Genomic DNA, 21,418 nt, shown 5'->3' on the forward strand with positions numbered 1-21,418 from the left:
GTCTGATTTTTTTTGTCTTTCATGACATTGACACTTTTGAAGGGGCCAGGTTTCTTGTCTTGTGTATTGCCACGTGATCTGGATTTGTCTGATGGTTTCCTCATGATTAGATTCAGGTTGTGGATCCTTGGCAAGAGTGCAAACTGCGTAGATGATGTGTTGATGAAAAGTTTGGATTGGAAAAGGGGAAAAGCACACTAGCAATGGGGTGCGAATATGCCCCACATGGCACGTGGAAGAACTGTTTGGGACAAGGGCCAAGGTATGTGGTGGAGACAATTTCACAGAGCAGGATTGTCGGACTTGCCTGAAGCTCCTCTTGTCTTCTCACTCTTCCGGGCTTCTCACCCAAGCCCAATCCAAGGCTTAGGGGGCCCTCACCTGTCCATCTCCAGCCCAGACAGCTTCCCCAAATTCAGTCCTTATTTTCATCTCAAAAGTATTTCAAAGGTCCCTCACACTCAACATCTTCAACACTGAACTCTTGAGTCTCCACACCAGCCCTCTCCCCAGGTGTGGTCCTCCTCTGGTGTCCCCATCTTCTCCAATGCCCCTCACCTCTCCCCCACATTCAGCTGTATGAGCCAGAAACTTGGGCATCATCCTTGACGCTTCTTCTCTTTCCCCTCCTCCTACAACCTCCTCCTACATCACGAACTCCTGCCGTTTTGACCACCATTTACTGTCTCCATCTTCTCTGCCACCAGTTTAGTCCAAGCCAAAATTCTACTACAGCCCCCTGCCTGGTCTTCAGGCTTCCACACAGGCTCCCTGCAGAATCTGCTCTGCACAGAGCAGCTGATCACACCATCCCCCTTAGAATCCTTCAACGGATACCCATTGCTCTTTCATAAAAGACCAAACTCTTTACCGAGGCCCCTGATCTCTCTCTGCATCTTCCTTGTGCACCGTTCTTCCCCTTGCTCTCTGCTCAACAGCCACATTGTCCCCCATTCAGTCTCTTAAACCCCAAACAACTCCTTCCTTCTCCATTCCCCAAGACATATGCACGTGTGTTCTCCTCATGTGTGTTCTTCCTTCACATCTTTGCTCATTAGTTCCTCCCTTCAGGGAAGGCTCCCTGTTACACAATCTCAGAGCACTCTATTTTTTTCCTCTTAGCCCTTATTACAGATTGTATTTCTGCAGTTGTTCAATGTTTCCTTAAGATCTGTCTCTCCTACCGCCAAGCTGCAAGGACAATGACCACATCTGTCTTCTCCTTGGTAGCCCCAACACATAGCACGGTGCCTGGCACTAAGGAAGCCCTCAGTAAGTATCTGGGCTGCATGACTGGCCTCCAGAAGGCCTAAGGAGAATTCCGAAGGGCATGTGAGCCCATGTAAATGTAAAAATTCATTCCACACTCTCTTACGATCTTGGTAAGTTTGATAAAATATTATCTATTTATCTGCTCAGTCTGACTTCAAAAGTCCATGGGGAAATTTTTATTTCAAAGCAGTTCCTATATTTAAACTTTTTGAAAAGGAAGAACGACCAGCATTTCTCCCATCTTTCCATTATGTCTTGAGTCATCTAAGCTCGGAGGGTGGCCCTGGCAGCAAATGAAGTGAGAGGCCATTGATATGCAAATATGGTCATTAAGATTGAAGGCCCCACCCCAGAACTCCATCTCAGTTCTTTCCAAGTCAAAGCCAATTTGCATTAAAAAAATGAATCTCCCAAACTTGAGATTATTCTCCAAAGCTAAAATGCATAGAAATTAAACTATTTAAAAAATTGAGCTTTCGATATAACGCATTGCTGTTTTTGGGGGAGAGAGCAGGCTGTCCTACAATTAGGTTCCTTTCGGCTTGTGAAAGGGCGACTGGGTTTTCAGGATGGATGCTCTTGACCTTGGACTGACGTCGGTAGTTTTCTTGGAGCACGGACACACCAAGCAGTGAAGGTAGGTGCTGCTGGAGATACTGTCACATTTTCGAGTTGTGGAAACTGAGGCCCAGAAGGATCATGGGATACATTCAAGACTCCAACCCAAGTCTTCAGATTCCAAGTGCCAGGCTCCTCTCTCGACACTGTTTTCAAACGGTCAGATCCTCCAAAGGGCCGTGATTCTGTTTAGAGCAGAGACCAGACCCACCAACGCTGCTCATGCCCACCCTTTGCCCACTCGATTTCACAGGAGCTTTGGAATGTATTTCTAATCTCATGGAAAAAAGGCAAAGCAAATTCATTCCAAGTAATAACAAGAGGGTGGGAGCCCCTCATCTGTCCTGCTGCCTAAATCTGGTTTCCCGCAAAAGCCCCAAGGTGCCGCAACCTCACTTTGATGGCTGGACACCAGAGTCAGAGTTGATGACTTGATAGGCAGAGGAACAGTGCTTCCGTGATGATCTTAGGAAAATGGGATGCAGCTGCTGAAGCCCAGGGCCCGGCTGCCTGCAAACCTCGGCACTGGTGGCCAACGCCATCTCCTACTGATTGATGATGGGCCAGCCGCCTCCACACCTGTGGACAGCTCCAACCTCTGCTATGAACCTGCAGCCATGTAGCCTTTGGGGTAAGAATGTTGTTCCAATGATTCCTTACTTCTCTGCAGCAGGGCCACAGTAGGAAGTATGCAGTAGGTGGGACTGCAGGCTAAGCTGGGCACCAGCTCTGGAATCTTCAGAGAATGACTTCTCTGACCCTCAGTTTCTCCATCTGTAATAATAGACCCAATCTCATAGGGTTCCCATGAGGATCAAATGACATGCTGTAATGAGAAATGCTTAGCTTGGTGCCTGGTGTCAAAGATAAACAGAGCTGGACACTAGTTTAAGTGGTCAGGACAGATTTTAATCCGTAATAATTATTGCAACAGGGAAAACAGTCCACAGGGAACTGAACTCAACTTCAGCTTGTACAGAGATGCCTGAGCATTTTAAAGGGAGAATGAGGGGCTATGGAGGGGGGTCAGGGAAGTGAAAGTTACAAAAAGTGGGAAGCGGGGCTGGTCCGTGTGAATCGCATCTGGGTTTGCTCCCACGCTCCCATGGAGGCTGGGAGACAGGGGCTCTGACCTCAGGCTGTGGCTGGAAGAAACAGTCAGTTCATCGTGCAGCCTTGAGTTTTCTCAGGCCGGCATGTTAAGGGGCCTGGGGTCATCCTAGAGATGCGACCTTGAACTGTTAGCAACTAAGTTATTGTTTGTTCTAGTCTTTGTAGGCTGAGGTTAAGGCCTAATCGAGAAGAGGGCTCAGAAGAGCCCAGCTAGCGTTTAGTCAAAGAGAGAATCTTTGTCACTGGCCTGTAGTGATAAAAAGAAAAGGTAGTTATTTCTAACTTTTAAGTAAGTTAGAAAAAAGACTGTCCCTGGGAACACTGAGGGGGGACACCGCATAGAGACAACGTGTGGGGATTCTGCGTGGGACACTGGAGGGGGACACTGGGTAGGGACAATGCATGAGGAACATGCATGGGGTCGCTGGATGAGGACACCGTTGAGGTCACCCCCTAGGGTCTACATTGCTGTTTTGGAGCTTGGCTGTCTGACAAAGACTTTGCCTCAGAAAGAGGGTTTGTGAGTGGCTTGTTTATTCATGCATTCATTCATTTTACAAACATTTATTTTATTTTATTTTTTTTAAAGATTTTATTTTTTTCCTTTTTCTCCCCAAAGCCCCCCGGTACATAGTTGTATATTCTTCATTGTGGGTCCTTCTAGTTGTGACATGTGGGACACTGCCTCAGCGTGGTTTGATGAGCAGTGCCATGTCTGCGTCCAGGATTCGAACCAACGAAACACTGGGCTGCCTGCAGCGGAGCGCGCGAACTTAACTGCTCAGCCACGGGGCCAGCCCCTACAAACATTTATTGAGCACTGCATTAGTCAGGGTTCTCCAGAGAAACAGAACCAGTAGGAGATATATATATATAAACATACAAATATATATATCCTGAGTAGCCAAGTGAACATTGTCTTTATATATGAATATATTGGAGACATTTATTATAAAGAACATATTTATTATAAGGATTTTTTTTTTGAGGAAGATCAGCCCTGAGCTAACATCTGCTGCCTATCCTCCTCTTTTTGCTGAGGAAGACTGGCCCTGAGCTCACATCCATGCCCATCTTCCTCTATATGTGGGACGCCTACCACAGCATGGCTTGCCAAATGTCTGCAGCTGGGATCCAAACCGGCGAACCCCAGGCCGCTGAAGCAGAATGTGCACGCTTAATCGCTGTGCCCGGGCCAGCCCCTTTTATAAGGATGTTTATTATAAGGAATTGGCTCACATGATTATGGAGGCTAAGTCCCAAGACCTGCAGGGTGAATGGGTAAACTGGAGACCCAGGAGAGCTGATGGCGTAGCTCCAGTCCGAAGGCTGGAAGGCTTAAGACCCAGGAAGAGCTGATGTTCCAGTTCGAGTCTGAAGGTAGGAAAAAAACCAATGGCCCAGTTTGAGGGCAGTCAGGCAGCAAGAATTCTCTCTTCCTGAGGGGAGGGTCAGCCTTTTTGTTCTATCTAGGCCTTCAACTGATTGGATGAGGCCCACCTGCATTAGGGAGGGCAATCTGCCTTACTCAGTCTACTGAGTCAAATGTTAATCTCATCCAGAAACACCCTTACAGACACACTCAGAATAATGTTTGACCAAATGTCTGGACACCCAGTGGCCCAATCAAGATGACATGATAAAATGATAAACTTGTCCCTCACAGGCACCAACCATGTGCCAGGCACCTTCCAAGGCATGGGGGACACTATGGTGAGCAAACATGCAAAAGCCCTGCTCTCATGGAGCTTACGTTCTAGAAGGAGGGATGGACCAAGAGTCGTGTCAACAAATAAACCAGGCTTTAGCCAGGGGTGAGCACTATGATAGAGCGTGGCTGTTTCACTGGGTCCTCAGGGAAGGTTTTTCTGAGGAGGTGACACCTGAATGATGTCTAAATGACAAGAAGGAGCCAGCCACGAGATGCTGGGTGGGGGGTGCTGTTCCAGGCAGAGGTAGCTGCTGGGCAGGACTGAGCTTGGTGAACCCAGGGAATGAAAGGCCAGAGGGAGGGAGAATGTTCCCTGGGGGGGATCAGAGAAGGCAGAGGACGGATCCTGCAGAACCTTGTGGGCGGGGCAAGGAAGCTGTTTGTTGTTTGTTCAGCCTGCTCACTCACCCCAGCCCTTGGCTAGGATGCTCAGACCTCAACCCCGCCACAAGATGAGGATCTAAAAGCGTCCCTTCCCTCGTGGTAACGAGGCTCCCCCTCCATGCCTGGGCACAGGCTGTTCCCTCTCCCTGGGATGCCCTCCTCCCCTTCTCTGTCCAGAGACGCTCGTACATCCTTTAATACGCAGCTCACATAGCACCTCCTCTCCAAAGCCTTCCGGGATTGCCTGGGTGGGGCTCCAGCCCCTCCTACAGTTCTGCTCACTGTGATCGCTGCCTTACCATTTTACGTTCCTGAGCCTCTCTGTCTTTCATCCGCCTCTGCTGCTTGAGGCAGGAGCAGTGTGTGCGTCCTCTCTCCACCCCAGCATCCAGTCAATATCAGCTCTCTGATGTGCAGTGAGGGTCCTGATGGAGCCTCAGGGTTGCCCCTCCAGCCTCCGTCTTCCTTCCCATCTCCTCCACCCGCCTCCATCCTCCACCTGTGTTGCTTGCAGCCGTGCTGGACCAGGAGCTCGAACTCTTCATGGCACCCCTAGTACCAAGCTTTGGGCCTAGCAAAGCCTGTTCACAAGCTTTAGAAATAGACAAATCCACACTGTGCCACCCAGAATCTCCTGCCCCCATCGTGGATCCGGTTTTGGCCACTCAGCATCTAGTCCCTCGTCTTCAGAAAACCTGATTTCGTCTGGGAGGATCAGAAACTCTCTCTAGAGCATTTTCTATGTCCTAGACCCTATTTCAAGTGCTTTATGCTTATTAACTCATTTAATCCTCATAATAAGCCTAGAGCTGAGTGCTATTATTATCCCTATTTTAAAGTGTAGCAACAGAGGCACAGGGGGATCAAGTAACTTGCCCAGGGTCACACAGTAATGACAGGCAGTCTGATTTCAGAATCCATGCTCCTTACCACTACTTTACTGCCAAGGTATGCACACCTGTATTGCTCTCCTCACCACAAAGTCAAACGGTCCCTACAATTACTTCAGCCAAATCCTGTCTCTCACATCCCAATAGAACCAGAGAGTGGGACGGCAGCATAAATTAGCCAAGAAGACTCTTCCGTGGGACTTGAAGCTGAAAGGTTGTGAGGTCTGGAGCTGCAGCAGCCGTCTTGGAACCATGAAAGTCAAGTTTGCCTGGGAAGGCAGCCGAAAGGGGAAGGTAAATAGAGCCGAGCAGAGAGACAGTGAGGGGTGGATTCTGACTGTATTAGTTTTCTAGGGCTGCTGTAAAACATTACCATAAGCTTCGTGGCTTTAATCTACTCAAATTTATTCTTACAGTTGTGGAGGTCAGAAGTCTGAAATGGATTTTACTGGGCTGAAACCAAGGTGTTGGCAGGATTGTGTTCCCTCAGGAGGCTTTGGGGAGAATGCATTTCCTCACCTTTTCCAGCTTCTCGAGTTCCATTCCTTGGTTCATGGTTTCTTTCTCCATCTTCAAAGCCAGCAGCGTCACGTCTTCAAATGTCTCTCTGTTTCTATCCTCCCATGGCCTTCTCCTCTGACTGAGAGCCTCCCATGTCTGTCTTATAAGGACTGTTGTGATTACATTGGGTCCACTCAGAAAAGTCTGGATATTCTCCCCATCTCAATAGCCTTCACTTAATCACCTCTGAAAAGTCCCCTCTGCCCTGTAAGTTAACATTCATAGGTTCCAGAGATTAGGACCTGTACATATTTGGGGGGCCATTCTTCAGCCTGCCACACTGACAGCCTCCCTGCTGGGTCCTGCCAGGCTGGCTAGGTGGCCACTTGGGGAGGAAATGTTCTTACCCAGCCTCCCCTCCTTGTGTCAGTCCCAGGCGGCAGAATATACAGGAGCTGCAACGGCAGTCACTTTGGACCGCAAACTCCAGAGTTGTGGCTACTGTTCAAGGACAAGCCTTTCTCCGAGAGCCATCTCCTGGGTGTGCGGCAGCAGGATTCCATCTCCTGGAGTCATCTGGCCACACTTCCAGCGCCTCTAGCTGAACCTCACACCTTTTCTGAGAGGCAGCCGGGGCTGTGTTGGTGCGCAGGTGTGCCCAGGTGGAATTGCTCCTTCCAGAGAGGAGCAAAAATAGGAATTTGGTCTCCACAGTTTTTTGTTTCTCATTCTCCTTAGAGAAAAAGGGAGAAGGCAAGGAGGTAGGAGACAGGTGTTTCAGGAGAGCCTGAAATGTCGTATTAGCCCAAAGAAATCAATATTAATCCATCACAATAAAGTCGTCAAGAACAATATTTAACGTTCGTTGGCATTGAGTGATAAGCACTTTATTTACTTTATCACTTATTTTATTATAACATAATAGATGTAAAATTAAAATAGTACAAGAAGATGTGGAGTAAAATATAAGTCCCCGTCCCGCCCTTGTCTCCCAGTTTCCGTCCTTAGAAGCAAATGTTGGTTCTTGCATATCCTTCGAAAATCTTTTAAAACCAGGAACCACCACGCATACATACCCTTTAAACAAATGCTTGCATTTTATACATTTTGCACTGCTCCTCGCTTTTTACGTCTAACGATATATCTTAGCAATTTTTCCATTTCAGCCTAAATAGATCTATTTTATTTATTTATTTTTACAGCCGCCTGGTATTCCATTTTATAGATGTGTTACAACTTATTAAACCACTTTCCTTTCAAGGAGTATTTAGGTCGTCCCCAGTCCTTGGCTCTGACAGAAAATAAGGCAGTGAAAATCCTTCTACATATTTCTTTGCATACAGGTGTGAGTTTATCTGGAGAATAAGTTCCTAAAAGTAAATTGCTAAGTCTTATCTCCTGAGTCCCCACAGCAATCCTATGAAGCAGACACTATTGTTATTTCCCTTTAATATACAGCGCAGGGAAACAGAGATACAGAGAGCCTCAGTAATTGGTCCGAGAAATTACTGGTGGAGATTGGATTAAAATGAGCTCTACTGAGCGCTGGGGAGACTGCAAAGGGTATTGAGAACCTGAGTCTTCTCGGGTCTCTGGACTTCTTGAAATTAGAAAGAGTTCTGGTTTCTTTGCTCAGGATCATATGAGACTCTGCATCTACAGCTGTGTTAATGAGGATAGGATAGGTTATGCTGCTGTAACAAATCAATCCTCAAATCTGAGTGGGTTTTTTTACTATTTTTTAATTGAGTTCATAATAGTTTACATCGATGTGAGATTTCAATTGTACGTTATTTCTTGACTGTCACCACATAAGTGATCCCCTTCACCCCCGTGCCCACCCTCCATTCCCCTCCCCCTGGTAACCACTGGACTGTTTTCTTTGTCCATGTATTTGTTTATATTCCACATAAGAGTGAAATCTTCCGGTGTTTGTCTTTCTCAGACTGGCTTATTTCACTTAGCATAATTCCCTCTAGGTCCTTCCATGTTATTGCAAATGGGATGAATTTGTCTTTCTTTTCTGACTGAGTAGTATTCCACTGTTTGTATATATACCACATCTTGTTTATCCAATCATCAGTTGATGGGCACTTGGATTGTTTCCATGTCTTGGCTGTTGTGAATAGTGCTACAATGAACATAGGGGTGCATATGTTACTTTGGATTGTTGATTTCAAATTGTTTGGGTAGATACCCAGTAGTGGGATAGCTGGGTCGTATGGTAGTTCTATTTTTAGAGTTTTGAGGAATCTCCATACTATTTTCCATAGAGGCTGCACCAGTTTGCATTCCCACCAGCAGTGTATGAGGGTTCCCTTCTCTCCACACCCTTCCAACATTTGTTATTTTTAGTGATTATAGGCATTTTAACAGGTGTAAGGTGGTATCTTAGTGTAGTTTTGATTTACATTTTCCTGATGATGAGTGCTGTTGAACATAAATCTGAGTGTTTTAACACGACAAAAGTTTGTTTCTTACTCTTACAAAGTCTGACGGAACCTGTGGGCGCTCTCCTCCATCCAGAGATTCAGGGATCCAGCCTCTCTGAGATACTCCCATCTCACCACATGATTTTCAAGGTCCCTGCAGCAGGGAAAGAAACTAAGAGATGTGTAGGAGCTCTTACTTACATGGGCTTAGAAATGACGTAGGTCACATTTGCCCACCTTCCCTTGACTAAAGCCAGTTATATGGCCCTAACCTAACTGCAAGGGAGGGAGACTGAGAAACAGTCTTGCTTTGTGTCCAGGAAGAGGAAATGGTGTGGTGAGCATAAATCAGTCATATATGCAAATATCCCATCCACCTGGAACAGGGAAATAGGGAAATTTAAGCAGGTTTTCTGTGCAATGTGGGTAAAACTCCTGCCTCCATTTCTCCAAGAAAACTTCAGGAAAAATTCGTTTGTCTTTCAATGCCTGGGGAATCAGAACCATACTTTTTCTGATGTGACACTAGCCTGAGACTGGAAAAATGGCCCAGCAACATTTGAGTTTGATTAATAACATTAACAATATCAATGTATTAAATGATTTACTTAAATGAAATTAGAGTAGACTCAGGATTATTCCTATAATGTCTCTTTCACTCACTTGATCCCACTATGCTTTTATAAGAGGGAGAGAAAATAGGTGGAGTTACTACAAGAATTCTGGATTACTCTGTGCGTAATTCACTTCCATCTTATCTTTGCTGCAATCATGGTAAATGAGGAGTTACTCACAGGCTCTTAATTGATAGCTATGGAAATTATAAATTATTTTAGTTCTCCAAAGATTATTTGTTGTTATCTAAGTGAGGGCCCAATCTTGGGAATGTGTGTGTGTCTTCAGTCTTATCTGTCATGGCAGCAAGGGCAATGCCAATGGTCCCAAGGACGTTGGGAACTGGTTCTTGGGGGCACCAGGCGGAGAAGTGTATAATTTCCTTCAGATGTACTTGGCTGTCCGGGTAGATGAGTGGAGAAAGATGATAACTGAACTGATCAAAGGTGGGGGTATGTCAGGTGGAAGAACAAAGGGGTAGATGTTGAAGCGTTGGCAGGAGTGGAGGAAGGCATGCTCCCTGAGGTCCAGGATGAAGAGGGAAGAAGGTGAAGCGGTAATTTGATAATAAGGACTTGGAGAAAGGTAGCCAAGAGTCTCCATGAGGTCAGAGAAGAGGTATCATGGGAATAAGGAATAGCGTGAGAAAGAGGAACATGAGCAAATATGGTTGAAATCAAGAAGAACCTGGATGGTTCAATGGGTCTTCTATGAGGATGTTAAATTCTCCCAAGGGTCTGTCAGGATGGCTAAAGATAACCCAACTGTAGAGGCATGAGCCTCAAAGCAGAGAGGATGTTTTCACATGTGTGAAAGCATAGCGATCTGCTACACTGTTCACATTGGTTATTTTGATGGCGAGAGGGATGTTGTTGGCTATGTATTTATACACCTCTGTATTAATTGGCTTGTGACAATGACCAGAATTGCTTTTGTAGTCTGAAAGGAAATCTACTAAAGTCTAGAAAAAAAACCTGAAGACCATTAGAAAAATTAAAAAAGAAAGTTGAAGATCTGGAAGAAGGGCTTGCCATGTAGAAAGTGCTCTATAAATGTTAGTTATCAACATTGCCATTATTGTCTTGGTTAATGGTACACTCTTCATGCTAGAACAGACTCTCACTGTCTCCTCACTGAATTTCTGCAGCTGCTTCTCCTTCATTTCATGCCTCCCGTGCTGCTGATGGATAAGCAACGGAACTCTGCCCTACATGCTTTCCTTCCTCATGCTTGCTTCCTCAAGCTTCTCCCTGATTTATGTTCCTTTACCATGTAGTGATAAGATCCTCATATCTGGATTTAGGCTTAGGGGGACAGAGAAGACCCCACTTAGGTCCCATAAAGCAGCTGCTCCATCTCTTTATTAATAGACATCTTTGTCACTGGTCTATATCACTGGTTTTCTACCCAGCAGCGTCTCTGATTTTTCCCTTCTAACAGAATCTTGATTCTGTTCAGGCAGCAATGTGCCCAGCTCCAGTCCTCTCACCTTTTTTTTTTTTTAAAGTTATTTATTTATTTTTCAGGAAGATTAGCCCTGAGCTAACATCTGCTGCCAATCCTCCTCTTTTTGCTGAGGAAGACTGGCCCTGAGCTAACATCTGTGCCCATCTTCCTCTACTTTATATGTGGGACGCCTACCAAAGCATGGCCTGCCAAGTGGTCACCCAGTCTGCACCCAGGATCTGAACAGGTGAACCCCTGGCCACCGAAGTGGAACGTGCGCACTTAACCACTGCACCACCAGCCAGCACCCCTCTCACCTTCTGATAGTGATTGGTCTAGAAGTGGACATGTGACTCAGCTCTGGTGAATGAGATAGGAGGGATATCTGCTGGGGCTTCTGGGAAACTTCACCTCTCTGATAAGACAGCGCAGCCATTTAGTCCTCTTGCCTCCTGCTTTGTGCATAGTCCCATAGAGGATAATGAGGATGGGATGGCTTGTTGCTGAGGCAACCATCTTACTGTCATGAGAGCAGATTAGAGGATGGCAGAGAGGAAGGATTTCAGGAGCTTAGGTTCTTGATGGCGTTGTTGAGTTTCTTGTTAAGTAAACAATAAATGTCCTTATGGTTTAAGCCATTGTTAGTTGAGGTTTCTGTTACCTGCAGCTGAAAACACTCCCGGCTGGTACAGTGCTGTACTCTGTGCTGGATGCTGGGGTGTGGAGCTGAATAGGTACATCTTCTGCCCTCAGGGAGCTCACTGTCCAGCGGAGAAGCATCTCTTGGGAGCTGCATCTGGGCATGAATGAAGTGCATTGATAGTACTGAGCTGGGAGGGGGTTGTAGTGCTAAAGGGTCAGGTGCCTGTCCTGTGGGACACCCAGGGTCTTGCCCATCCTTGTGTCCCATTGTAGGGGAGGAGGACATTTCCTCTCCCCAAATGTGGGTTTGTCTGGCCGGAGAACGAATTAAATTCACATGAGACAGAATAGCAAGAGAAAATTAAACAAAGCTTTATGAGGAACCATGGCCCGGGACCTTTCTTCCCGAAAGGGCACCGAAGAAGTGGGGTGCACATAGTGGTTATATACCCCCAAACGGGGTGTTTCACAAGTGATTGAAATGTCCCTTTTACAACAGTCATGAGGCTGCTCTGTCAGCACAGCACTTGATGGAGGCAGATAGGTCTGCTGCCTCAGTGAGCACCGAGGGGTGGCAGGTGTGCTGCCTCGGGCTGGGGGGTCACAGATGAGCGCCGCAATGGTTCCCAGCCCAAAGAAAGATGCTTAATCTTTACAGAAATGCCAAAGTTGGGAGGGGGAGGGAAGTCAGTTACAGGAGGTTACCAGAGAAGCACAATAAAATGCACATTTAAGTCCTTGCCTTTGGTATTGATTAAGAGTTTTTAGAGAGAAGGTCATCTCCTTTCTTCTTCCTGGTACGGAGAGGGAGGCACCTTTTACAGATAGAGATTTACCTTACAAATGTAAATGTGTCCTAACAAAGGGCAAGTTCCATTCCTCCTTCCCTGTCCCAGTTTATCAAAAGCAATCAGCCTCAAATAATCCTGATGCCAAAGAGACATATCGTGGGGTGGCCAATTCCAGGTCCCCACACCATCATTCTTTTCTTTCTTTCTTTCTTTTTCTTTTTCTTTTTTTTTTTTTGCTGAGTAAGATTCACTCTGAACTAACATCTGTTGACAATCTTCCTCTTTTTTTGCTTGAGTAGGATTAGCCCTGAGCTAACATCTGTGCCAATCTTCTTCTATTTCTTATGTGGGTCACTGCCACAGCATACTGACAAGTGGGGTGTGGGTCCACACTTGGGATCCAAACCTGTGAACCCAGGCCGCCTAAGTGGAGCGTGTTGAACTTAACCACTATGCCACGGGGCCGGCCCCTGTCCCATTGTTCTTAGTCCCATCAGACTCTCAGGACGTGAGCCCTGGTAGCCAGGAGCTGGGTAGCTCTCTCTCTTTGAAGGCAGATGCTCACTTTTCAGAAAAGCATTTAGGTTACACTGGGGTTACAGATTAACACATTATTTTAGGCCATTTCTGGGCCATAATTTTATCCTTCCCTTAGCTATTTACTGCATGCAAATTTTCCACTCCATGCAAATCACTCACTTTATGCAAATCATCTACCGTATGTTCCCAAGCCCCAGCACCTGCGCCAGGCAGAATCCGATGATTCAGGCCTTGGAGCATTAAAGTGCAAACATTTCACTCAAGAAACCTCTCAGCGGGGTGGGGAGGGGTAGTTGAGCGTTGGATGACGGGGACAGCAGCCTCTGCAAACAGCCTTCTTCCCTTACAGGGTGCGCTGAACTCCACTGCCTCCCCCACCCCCGCTTCCCTAGCTACCTGCAAGCCCCTTCCAGGTGGTAATGATTATTTGGAGTAAATATTTTGATGTGAGTGGATTACTAAGTCCCGGCTGGCTCTGCACAGAACTTCAAGGCAATTAGGTTCCCAATCAGTGCAGCGAGCACATCGTTGTGCCTGGCTGGGCTCAGCTAGATGCTGTAAGGAGCCTGCTTCTCTAAGGGAGGGAGGCCTCCTGGAGGAGGCTGTGGAAAAGCGGCTGCTTAACCTTGGATGCACATTGCAATCACCCGGGGAGCTTTACAAAAACTCCTGCCTGCGTCCCACCCTCAAGTATTCTGACTTAATTGATCTAAAGGTTAGTGGGCGTGTGGGGAGTTTAAAAAGCTTCCCAGGTGATTCAAAGGTGCAGGCAAGATTGAGATGCAGAGGCCTGGGCTGGAGGCGCGAGGCCTCTGTATGGCTCTGGCTCTGCTGATGGCCCTCTGCCTGGTGCTGGGCAAGTCCCTTCCCCTCTCTGGGCCTCCACGGTAGAGTGGTCCAGGCTTGAGCCCTCTCTGCTGGGGTATAACCGGAGAAAACACTTGGCCTGCAACCTGGGTAGCTGCTTAATTAAACTACACAATATCTTAATAATGGGGTTTAAAAACAGCTTTATTGAGGTATAATGCAGTAAACAGCATATATTTGAAATTTACAATTTGATGAGTTTTGACAGATGTATACGCCCATGAAACCATCACTGCAATCCAGATAATGAGCATGTCTCCGTGTTAGTGTCCTGGGGCTGCCATAACAAAGTGCCACACATGGGGTGGCTTAAATGACAGAGACTTATTTTCTCACAGTTCTGGAGGCCAGAAGTCCAAGGTCAAGGTGTGGGCGGGGTTGGTTTCTTCTGAGGCCTCTCTCCTTGGCTTGTAGATGGCTGCCTTCTTCCCGTGTCTTCTCTCTGCGCATGTCTGAGTCTTAATCTCCTCTTCGTGTAAGGACATCAGCCATATTGGATTAGGGCCCACCCTTATGACCTCATTTTACCTGAATCACCCCTTGAAAGGCCCTGTCTCCAAACACAGCCACATGCTGAGGTCCTGGGGGTTAGGGCTTCAGCATATGAATTTTGAAGGGGGATGCAATTCAGCCCATAAGAGTCTATCACTTCCAAAAGTTTCCTGTTGACTCTATAATCCCTCCTTCCCTCCCGTCTACCCCCAGCCCCAGGCAACCCCTGATTTATTTTCTGGCACACTAGATGAGTTTGCATTTTTCCCTAGAATTTTATGTAAGTGGAATCACATGGCATGTTTCTTTTTTTGTCTGACTTTTTTTCACTGAGCACAATTACTTTGAGATTCATCCATGCTGTGGGTATTGATCATTCATTTGTTTTTGTTGCTGAGTACTATTCCATTGTATGGACGTACCACAGTTTGTTTATCCATTCAGCTATTGATAGTCATTTGGGTTGTTTCCAGCTTTTAGCTTTTGTGAATAAACCTGACACAAACGTTTGTGGACGTGTTAAGTTTATAAAGCACATTCACACGTTATCTCCTGATTCTCACCACAATGCTGAAAGGCAGGCAATCTAATTCCCAGATTATGGGTGGGGGAACTGAAGTGAGATGAGGCTGTCACGCCACATAGGAAGGCACGGGGTCCACCTGTTTATTACACGTCTTCAGGAGTCAGACACAGTGGTCTCAATAGATGTTTCTCCCTTGGATGAATGACTGAACATATGGGTGAAGGATTTGCCTGAGGTTGCCCTCTGGGGTCTGGAAGCCTGATCACTTCTCTCCATGCACAGAACTTGTATTTAGCTCTTAGAAAACAGCACGTCTCTGCAACTTCTGCCTGAATGGGAGCCACAGGCCTCAGGTGCCTTGAGTGTGATCAGAGGTGGGGTGGGACCCACTGTTCAAGACAGCCTGAGGCTGGACCTCGCCGGTTGACACTTGGTGAATAGTTCATCTGAAAATGTTGGAACAGAAGCCTGACTCTGACCGGATGGAGTAGGCAGGACATGGCGAGGCTGCTTTATGGTGCTGAGCCCTGGAATGGGGTCAGTGGTCCAGCCAGTACTGGAACCCCAGCTCCTGACTCTCAGCCCAGGCCTTTCTCTTCCTACCTTCTTTGCCTGCTGAAGCCCTTTTGTACCTCTCAGAGTTGTGAGATGCATGCAGGTTGTGGTATGTGTGTGTGTGTGTGTGGCTTTGCAAACCATAACCTGCTGAGCAGACAGGGGAGTAGTTATTACACTGTAGGTTTGGGTATCTAGGGACACACAACTGAGCTGTGATTCAAGGACACATCTTCACACAGGACACAGGAAAACCTATCCAGGACACTGACCATGGAGTCCTCTTCTGCTCCCCCTGTGCCTGCCAGTGGTCCCAGCGTAGAGCATTACAATGTTGGCCCCTTCTGTGGATGCCATGCAGGAAAACTCCACAAACTTTTCTGTACAACCAATAGCTTAATCACTCCAACCCCCATGGAAGATAGCATTGGTCTCATTTTCTTGACTTGGAAACTCTGGCTTAGAAAGGAAAAGTGGCTTACTCAAAGCCTCCCAGCTAGAGAGTAGCAAAGATACATCTGGAAGCCAGGATTCCTCCCTCCAATTGCACAGCCGGTCAGTCAGTCCTAGGATGCCATATATTTTTTCTAGGATTTTTTTTTGAGGAAGATTAGCCCTGAGCTAACATCTGCTGCCAATCCTCCTCTTTTTGCTGGGGAAGACTGGCCCTGAGCTAACATCCGTGCCCATCTTCCTCTACTTTATATGTGGGACGCCTGCCACAGCATGGCTTGCCAAGCAGTGCCATGTCCGCACCTGGGATCCGAACCCGCGAACTCCAGGCCTCCGAGAAGTGGAATGTGCAAACTTAACCACTGTGCCACCGGGCCGGCCCCTTTTCTGGGATTTAAACCATGTCACAGCCACCTACTCCTGCTCCCAGATTGGGCACCCTCCACATTAAATCCTGCTTCTCAGGCTAAAGCCCTGACCCTCTGTAGACAGGAGATAGGGGCTCCCCCTCCCACCCCGGGGGCCATTCAGGAGGCCCAGCAGCACCTGAGGGGCCCAGCCAGGTGGACAAGAAGAGCCTTCCCATTGGCTTCTTGGATCATGCCTGAAAACAGGGGAGCTGTCTGCCAGAGGAAGGGACCTCGGCACCACGTGGTCCTGTTGTTGGTCGGCACTCTGAGGGGAGGAAATTAACAAAGAAAGCAATGGAGGAGGATGGGTTTGGAATCCAACAGCCCCGAGAGTTCCAATCCAGGCTCTGCTCCTTTGTGTGACCCTGGAGAAGTCACTTTACCTCTCTGAGCTTCAGATTCCTAATTTATAAAATGAGGGTTTTAGCCACATCTTCCTTTTGGGGTCGTGGTGAGGGTGACCTAAGATAATGGCTGCAACGCCCCTAGAACAGTGCTCAGCGCGTAGTAGGTGTTCACCTTACGCTCATGTCTGTCTCTTCCTCTCCTCCTTCCCTTGATTTCCTTTGGTACAGACGACATGGACTGTAATTTTTAGAAAGCTTGTTACTAAAGAGCAAACAGGACACAGAGGACATAATCACAGAGAAGCCGAAATAGGGACATTATTGATTTAATTCTTTAATGTTAAAAAAATTAAGCTTCTAAAAGAGGCTTTCAATCAAGCATATCGTGTGGTTCCAAAAACCCCGGCAGGGTGCGTGCAGCGCCTGCTGTTCTGTGCCACATCGCAAACCCGAGTCTGCGGGTTTGTCCCCAGGACAGTAGAGAACAAGGAGCTGGAAATCCCCGGCTGGGCATCGCCACACCCTCCCTGGGCCCCACGGCTTGCCTCCCTTGGGGCGTGGCATCTGAGCTCTCTGCGACCATTCCTGTGCCCCAGTATCCAGTAAAAGGCTTCTGCATGGCTGACCTAAAAAGCAGTGGGTCAGGAAGGAATGAAGGAAAGAATGAGTGCTTCCCAGGTCTTGGAGCCAAGGGGCGTTTCCTCACTTTCCAGCGTGTCTAGTGTTCTCTTCTCCCTGTGCGCAGGGAGTGGCAGGGTTTGCCGACACGTTCCGTGTCGGGTAGGAAGGGCGGCTCCTCTTAGCCGGGGCCTGTGAGCAGCAGCTGCTCTCCATCCACGCCGCCTCCAGATTCCTCCAGGCTTGGTCATTTGCCTGACCCTCTGGTCCTCAGCCGCTACATTCTCATTTTGGCTCCACACCCAGTTCCCATCCCAAACTTCAACCGGTTTCCAGATGTTTGGCTTGACCTTGCCAAACGTGACCTTTTCTCCAAGACGTGACTTCTAGTCTCTGTGCTGGCCACACACACCACTTCTACCAGTGGCTCCCCAACCCCTGCCTCCCCAGGCCACAGGATTCAGGGTCAGGTCTTCTCCAGCTGGGGGAGCTGGTTGATCTGAAATTAGGTCCTGATTCCAGCACTTAGTTTACGCACACTTAGACATGCTGCTTTGTCTCTCTGAGCTTTAGTGAAAGAAAGTGAGTCGCGGAAGGGGAGGACCATCACTCATGGTCACACATCGGATACTGTTGAGTGACAGCCAGAATCCCAGGTCCCAGACCCTAAGGCCAACACAGGCACCAGTTCCCTTGATGAAAATGTTTCTTCCATCTCAAATTGGAATGTCTTTCTTCTCTTACCCGCCGTCCTCCCCTCACCAGCCTCCTCTTCATCCTTCCTTAGATAAGGGTGGGCCATTTCCAGGGCTGGCTCTCAGCAAATGATGAAGTTTCTAGTCATATGACCTTGGGCAATTCACTTACTCTTGTATTTCAGTTTCATCTTCTATAAAGTGAGGAAAACAGTGGGACCCACGGCATGCCAAGTAAGGTAACATTTATAGGTTCTGGGGATTAGAATGTGGCCCTCTTTGTGGGGACCATGATTCGTCCTACCACAAGGCCCTGCCTGGCCCACAAGACATCTGATTGGTCAGGTGTGTGGTCAGCTGAGTCTTCCTGCCACCTGGAGAATTTTAGCCAGGAGCCTCCTGGGGATGGAGAGGATGTTGGGATTAATGGTTCTGGACACTGGTGTTAACAAAGGAACAAAGGAACAAAGACGGGGAAGTGTCCTGGCGAGTAGGGAGCTTGGCCGGAGGGAGGATGAAGCCTCCAACCAGGGCTCTGGCTGACAGCTGGGCTGGGAAATAATTTTGAGAAAGATTCAGAATGATGTCTATTTAAAATGTTCTGTCTCCTTCCCTGGAAATCTACCCAAATTCTTTGGCATGGAGGACTAGACAGAAAGAGCCTGATCACTCCTGTGGGAGGGGAGAAATAGTTGCTAACACCCATGGTGGGAGACATCCTTTTCCTCGTGAAGATGGCTGTCCTGTGGAGAGGCTGCAATTGCTGAGAATGGCCACCAGATGGGAGAGTGGAGCGCAGCGCTAGTTACACTCTGGGTGGAACTTGACCTGTAGGAGGGAACCAGGAGGCGCTTGGGATCCAGAGATGCTCCAGTGAGGCTCCAAGCTGGCCTGGGCTGGCAGAGCGTGGGCTGCGCAAGGGGAGAGGAACAGTCAGTTGTTCCCATGTCCCTGGCTCAGGGACTGGCCTCAGAATTCACTGGGCTGGATGCTGGGGCACTGGCATTCCTGGGGATTTCATGGCTCCTGGCTCCCCTCTGCTCGCCCCCACCATCACTGGGCTCAGTCCGTCCACCGGGGACCCCCATCAGACGAGGAAGGAGGAGCGCTTTATCTTTTATATATGTGTGTCCACATGGCTTCCTGGGCTGGCATCTACACTGAGGCTAGGCTCTCCCTTCTCAGCCCTCCACACTAGCTCGTTACTGGCTGGGGGCCCAAGAAGCCACTCCCTGATCACTCAGAGAGGGTTTGGCAGCTCTCCGAAGACCAGAACAACTGAACTGTTTGCTTTTGCAATTTCATCAAATAAAAGGACAGGGAATACATTGCAACAAAGTTCTCCCCCTGCCTCATTCTCAGAATAATTTGTCTGGAAATGAATTAGAAGCTGATTTGACATGGATTTTAAATGAAAAGGTCAAAGACATTGCAACTCAAAACATTCCTCTCTGTTTAGTCAGCCTGAGAGCCTGTCAGCAGGGCATTCCAGCAGAAAGGGCACAGACACCAGGCTCATGGGCAAGGCAGGTGGCAGCTGCGGCCATCTGCTTTCTCTCTGTGAAGTGAGCATTATAATTATGATCATTCCCATCTTACAGATGAGGAAAGTGAGGCCCAGAGAGTGTATTAAGTATCTGTTGCTGCATAACAAATTGCCCTAGAACTTAGTGGTCTGAAATAACAAACATTTATTATTGCATGCAGTTTCTGAGCATCAGGAGTCTGGGATTGGCTTAGTTGGGTAGTTCTAATCCAGGGTCTCCAAGGTTGCAGTTAAGATGTTGGCTTGGGCTGCAGTCATCTGCAGGCTTGACTGGGACTGGATTTTCTGCTTTCAAGATGGCTCACTCACATGGCTGTTGGCAGGAGGCCTCAGTTCCTCCTCATGAGTTACTCATGAGGCCTCCAGAGGGGGCCTGAGTGTCAGTTTAACACAGCAGTAGGCTTCCTCCAGGCTAATGATCCAATGGAGAACAAAGGGAAGACATGTGCCTTTTTAGGAACTAGCCTCAGAAACCACATACCATCACTTCTGCCAAATTCTATTGATCACACAGCGCAACCATGATCCAGTGAGGGAGGGGACTCTACAAGGACATGCACACCAGTGGCCAGGGATCATTGGGTGCCATCCTGGAGACTAGCTACCACAGAGAGCTTAAGTAGCTTGGCCATCAAGCGGAGAGTCTGAACTTCACTCAAGGCACCCACGGGTCCTTTGCAGTATGGGCAGAGGCCTTGGAGTGACATTCAGTTAGGCTAAAAATTCAATAATTCATGTTTTGCCCTCTTTATTGAAAAAATGGAAAATTGCTGATAATTATTATTTGTCGAGATATGGGGAAGTAGTCACTTCCATTTGCTGTTGGTGGAAGTGTGATCAAAATGTAAACTTTTACACTTCAACTCAACCACCCTCCTTTTAAGACTCTATTATATTATCTATTATATATATAGTGTATGTGAATATATATTTGCTGTTAGTGCTGTTGAGTCGATTCCAACTCCTAGTGACGCTGTGTACAGCAGAGCTGAGACCTGCCTGGTCTTTTTTGTGTGCCATCCTCACGTCTTCTGGGGTTATATCAGACAATACTCTGCTGCTATTCACAGAGTTCTCACGGCCAATTTTATGGGAAGTGGGTGTCCAGGTCATTCTTCCTAGTCTGTCTCGTTTGGAAGCTCTTCTGAAACCTGTGCACCATGGATGACACTGCTGATATTTGAAATACTGGTGGCATAGCTTTCAGCATCACAGCATCATGCAGCCGCCACAGTATGATAACTGGCAGATGGGTGCTGTGGTTCCCTGACAGGGAAGCAAACCCAGGTTGCAGAGGTGAGAATGCTGAATCTTAACCCGCAGGCCATCAGGGCTGGCTGTGAATATATATATGTGTGTGTGTGGGAATACAACACAATTCAAAGACATACAACACATACATGAGCTGTTATAGCAATATCATTTATAGTAGGGAAAAATTAGAGACAAATCTGAGATTGGTTAAATACTAGTTCATCATTATAAACAGAATATTATATATCCATGAAAAATAACAAGACAGATATATAGTCCAAGATACATGTCATAGGACAATATATATACATATTAGGATTCCATTTATGTATGTGTGCACAAAACATGTAAATATATGTATTTGCTTCTGTTGTTCTATATAAATTCATAAAGCACCAAACCTTTAGCACTGGTTACCTGTGGGAGGTAGGACTTTGAGAGAGGCATTTCTACCTTACACTCTTCTATTTACACTGTTTAAATTGTTTCCACAAGTTCCTTTCATAACTAAATAACTCAATAAAATTCACAGTGATACGATATTACTAACTACCCTATAGGCCTTATTTGAATTTCACCAGGTTTTCCACTAATGCCCTTTTTTGGTCCAGGATCCCATCGCATCCCATAGGCTCCATATGCATTTAGTTGTTGTGTTTTCTTAATCTTCTCTAATCTATGAGAGTTTCTCAGTGTTTCG

This window comes from Equus przewalskii, chromosome 21, assembly GCF_037783145.1.
Source record: "Equus przewalskii isolate Varuska chromosome 21, EquPr2, whole genome shotgun sequence".
NCBI lineage: Eukaryota > Metazoa > Chordata > Mammalia > Perissodactyla > Equidae > Equus > Equus przewalskii.